This window comes from Mesitornis unicolor, unplaced genomic scaffold (assembly GCF_000695765.1).
Source record: "Mesitornis unicolor isolate BGI_N332 unplaced genomic scaffold, ASM69576v1 scaffold729, whole genome shotgun sequence".
Taxonomy (NCBI): Eukaryota; Metazoa; Chordata; class Aves; order Mesitornithiformes; family Mesitornithidae; genus Mesitornis; species Mesitornis unicolor.
The window spans coordinates 3950-8909 of record NW_010206319.1 but is presented as its reverse complement, the minus strand read 5'-3'; the positions used below and the strand labels follow the sequence as shown (position 1 = coordinate 8909).

At 49.1% G+C, this 4960-nt stretch overlaps 1 protein-coding gene across 1 annotated transcript in view; it reads left to right on the top strand.

Moving 5' to 3' along the window:
- The window catches only part of LOC104546329 (solute carrier organic anion transporter family member 2B1-like), a gene marked incomplete at its 3' end in the record, with an annotated part of 14662 nt that overhangs the window by 6054 nt on the left and 3648 nt on the right, over window positions 1-4960 (top strand). The window lies entirely within an intron of this gene.

The following is a 4960-nucleotide window of genomic DNA, read 5'->3' as shown; positions in this document are numbered from 1 at the left end:
TAACGGGAAAGAGGTGCCTGACAGCTGGGCTTGGGGCTGCTCCTGCCTTTCCATCACTGCGACCTGCTGTCAGGGCCAGGGTTTTGGGAAAATGCTGGTGTCTGTGGACCCAGGTCACCTCCTGATCTGCTGCTGGGGTAGCCCAGCAGACCCTGGCGAGCTGGTCCCACTGGTCCCAAGTCCAGGTGGGGAGGGGTCCCAGCCTCAAGTCCTTGGGAAAAGTACCTAGATGGCACAGAAAGGTGATGCAAAGGATATACATCGGCATGGGTTGTCTCCCAGACCCAGCTGAGAAAGTCTCAGGGTAGCATCTGGGTCTGCCTATGGTCAGCCGTATGCCACATATCATGGGAGGTCCCAGAGGAGCCCCGTGATGGACACACTGCTGGGGCACGACCACCCGCCACCATCCTCGCTGCTGCAATGGGGCAAACTGGAAATCACACACTAGCAATTACCAGCTCTCTATTCCTCACTCATTAAAATATTCCCCAGCCTAAAATTGCTCTGTGGTTAGGCTGGCTGCCCGCAATGACTCCCTGAAAAAGACTTGGTCTTGCAAAACTTCAATTGCAAGACCTCCCACTTTGTTACCTTTAGGAGAGTAAACCACCACCATGAGAAATGGGAGGCACAGAAAGCCTGGCAGATCCTGCTGAGGTTTTTTTTTCTGTGATGTTTTCCCAGAACTAGCTGACTTACTGCAAAAGTTGGAGAAAATGCAGGCAATGGTCTTCACATTCCTGTTTGTTTCTTCCTCCTCATCCATTTCCATCTTGATTTTGGCTTTCTAAATGTTCCCCTGCTTGCTCTGGGGTACAGTTCTGACTACTGCCTAAAAACTGTGCAGCAACCAGTGCCGTTACCAGGTTTTTATAGATCTCTTGGTCTTTGTTCTTTCAAGCAGTGCAGAAATGTTAGGTGTTGGCCCCTCTAATGTGTTTGGTTGCAAGCAGTCATTTGTAAAAAGAAGAAAAGGGATTGCAGTATTTAAGTAAAAATGGCTGTGGAAAACTTGATCTTGGGAAGCTTTGCCAGGCAGCCCGTGGGGATTTCCTTCCCTTCCTTTCATCCTGTTTGCACTGTGTTTGGGTGCCTTTGCAGCTCTTTCACCCACTCTTGGTGAAACATGGTTCATTGCTGGGCTGTCTTTAACCACCCCACCAGCTCCTGGCATTAGCCTTGTCCTCCACAGCTGGTTTTGCTTAAGCTGGTGCAAACCCTCTCATGATGTCCTGCCACCAACAGCATCCTCATACCCTTGCACTGACCCAGGCTTTAGCTCTTCCCAGTGTTCCTGGACATGTCTTGAAGGCAGGACTGAGCCTGTCCTGCACCTTCACCTCAGCACAGCCCAGGAGAGCACGGCTGGGCACACTGATATTGGTGCCCAGATCAGGTCCTCCAGGGATGGAGGGGACCTTTTGCATACTGAGACCCCAAGCAGACCTCAGTATTACAGCTCATCTGGCTGTGACTCTGCGTTTTAGAGAGATGATTTAGTCGTTTAGAGACAGGGTTTAATAGTACAGAGACATGGTTTAGTAGTTTAGAGATGTGGTTTAGTAGTTTAGACATGTGTTTTAGTAGTGGACAGGTTATGGTTGGACTTGATGATCTTCAAGGTCTTTTCCAACCAAATGATTCTGTGATTATCACTTATGCCATGACTTGGTCCTGGACCAGCTACTAATTTCCCCTCAAAAAACTGGGAAGCTGAGGACTGAAGACCATTCCCAGCAAGTATTTTGGGTGAAACTGCTGTATATTGAAGTCTTAGTGAGTTTGGTAGTGTGGATGCAGGTTATTACGTACCCACTGGCCCCCAGCCTGTTTCCTTTACAAGTATGGACTCAGCCTTTGGGACTCAACCAAAACTGGGCTTGCAGCCATGGATTTGAATGGAGAAGGCTTGAATCATGGCTCTTGGTGTCACAGCTCTCTTTCAAGCCCACATTAGGTTTATCACAAATACAGCCTGTCCTTTGAGAGGGTGGAAAGGGATGCTCTAAGTTGGGAAGTTTGTTTCCCAGGAGCCCATAAGCAGGCATAATTTGATTTTAGTGTATTGCCTCCATTCTTAACGACACCGCTGCCTGCTGCTTCTCCCTCCTTTTGCTGGAAGAAGCAGGCTAGGAAGGATTTAGATGAAAGCTCAGCTGAGATCCCTTGGGATAGGAGCAATGCATGTTAGCGTGCATGTCCATATGACCCCTGGTAGCTTGGGGATGCTGTAGGCGTTCATGCCCTGTGCTTCTCGAGCAGAGCAGAGCTGATGCGCTGCAGAGGTCGGTCCTCAGGGAAATCTCCCCCTCTGTTTACAGGGGTCATGCTGATGTTGGTAAAGGTCTCTCCTTGCAGGCGCGAAGGCCGTCTTTCCAAACCATACGAGTTCAGGACCCAGACGCCTTGATCAGATACAGAAATGTAAACAAGTGATACTTTTTTTTTGCTGCAGGACAAAAATGCAGCATCATGCGTGCAGCCAAAGGCAAACAGAGCCATTTATCACTCCACCAGATCTAAAGTCCATGAGACTGTTCCTTCTTTTCCTGGCAGATCACCAGCTGTGCCATGATCTGATGGCCAACAGTATCATCTGGAGCCAAAAGAGCTGGGGTTCTTGCCCGGCACTGTCACCAAGCTGCTGCAAATCCCTTGCAAGGTCATTGCTCTTTTTAGTGCTTTAGTCTGCCCAAATTCCCAGGTTCCAAACCCATTTTAACCTCCTGTGCTCTGGGGCAGGGATGGACAGCTTCTGGTCCACAGCCGACATGCCATGAAGGATATCCATGTGGATACTCGTTGGGCTGTGTGTTATGCATGCCTGGAAAAAATGAATCTGGAATTAACATTTCCCTCTAAACTCATGTATTCAGGAAACAGTGCTTGGATGTAGCCATTCTTTCTTGCAGGAACGTTGAGTTTTAGCAAAGCTGACTCTGGGAAAGCTTTTTTTTTGGCTGGGTGGCATTTTCTGACTCCACACACTGTGCAGCCCAATGTGATCCAGGAACGGGGAAGGTCCTGGTTGCATCCTACTTTGCACAATGCCAGCACATTTCTTTCGGTGGTGGTACCCATACCCCAGTGCTCCAGCTCTCAAGGACCTGAGGAGGCCTGACCACACTCTTTTCCCCTTTTTGCACTGTAAATAGTCCCTCTGCTTACAGAGCAGTCCAGTTTGGTGATGACCCCACTTCAGCCCTGGATCAGAACAAGATGTTGGCTGCAAAACACACAGAGATGGACCAATCATGGAAATGCAGCATGGTTTGGGTTGGAAGGGATCTCAAAGCCCTCCCAGTCCAACCCCCCTGCCATGAGCGGGGCCACCTCCACCAGCCCAGACTGCTCCAAGCCCCGTCCAACCTGGCCTTGGGCACTGCCAGGAAGAGGGGGCACCCACAGCTTCTCTGGGCAGCCTGGGCCAGGACCTCAACACTCTCACAGGGAGAAATTTCTTCCTAATATTCAGTCTAAATCTCTGCTTTTCCAGCAATGCCCTGCTCTGTCCAGCAACTGGGAAAACATCTGGCAAGAGCAGCACCCTGTGGCTTTGAGCAGAGATAAAAGCCAAGGGCAGCAGCTCTGCAGGGACCCAAGAATATCCAACCTGTTCTGCAGTGGGATGAGGGGTCCATCTCCTTAGGGCATGCGATGGTTTGGGGTTGGTCAGTGACCTGGTTTTCCTGGGACAGAGTTTTTGGTGAGACTTTGTTTTGGATTTATGCTAAGAGGGATGTTGATAATGTGAGATGTTTCTATTTTCTCAAGGTTTGTTTTTCAGTCTTTTGCCTGCACTTGTGTTTATAGTTTCTTTTGTGTTTTTGGGTTTTTTTTTCCCTTCTCTCTGCACAAGAGGATGAGGGGAGGAAGCAAAACCCTGGGATTCTCTGGGACAGGTGACCCAGGAAAGATGACCTAGGTATGATACAAGCAGCCCAATAAAGGTGTATTCTATCCTATAAGTGTTACACTCATAGAGGATTTTGCTGCAAATGACTCACTTCAATCTCTTCTTTGACCCCTTCCCTTTCTTTCCTTCCTCTTCATGCTGATGCCTGTCTCCATTCCTGAGGCTCACCCATCCCTGGTCGTGTTGTTGTTGCCATACGACCAGTGGCTGCTGTTTATGAGCTGAGAATAACTTTGATCACTTTATAATTGTTGTTCTTATTCTTAGCACAGTTCATTGACATTATGATTTCAGTTTGGTTTACTTTAATTCTTAAATAGTCTTTATCTCAACTAGATGAGTTCTTTACTTTCACTCTCCCCATTCTCTCCCCTGTCCCACGGGGGAAGGGGAGGAGCAAGCAAGTGGCTGCATGGTGTTTAGCTGTTCACCAGGTTAAAGCACGGCAGTTAGCTTATTTTAACCCATCTGGGGACTGGAAGATGCCATGTAGCAGCCGAGTTCTTTGCAGTGCTGTGGATGGAGGGGAGGTGGTCTCCATCCCTCCTGGAGCAGCTCATTCGCCGCCTGTGAAATGCTTCAGCGTGAGGAGCAGGAAGATGGGAGCTGCTCTCAGTAATGCCAGGGGAGCTCAAACCATGCGTTTGCCTGGGCACCAGTACGTCTCAAACTCCAGAGGGGATCAGGTCAGAGGGTTTTTCTGGGAGAAGTTGGTCTGTGATCAGGTTTCCTTCTAGAAGTGGTAAAGAACCATAGCATTTTTCCAAAGGAGATATGTCCTTTGCATCCAGGGCTTCACAAGAAAGGAAGGAAAACACAAACTCTTGAATTATTCTCCCTGACCTCTTCTTGACTTCCTCTAAAGATGCTGTTTTTGCTGTGTTTGGAAGGGCTTGCTGCTGTCCCAGAAGAGCTCCTGCCAGCACTGGGGATGGCCGACTGCCTCGGGTTGTGCAATCTCCCACTTCTGCTGCTGGATCTCGGGTTCGTGGCCAACACAAACCAGCAGCATCCCAAGTGCAATGATCTCTTCATCCAAAG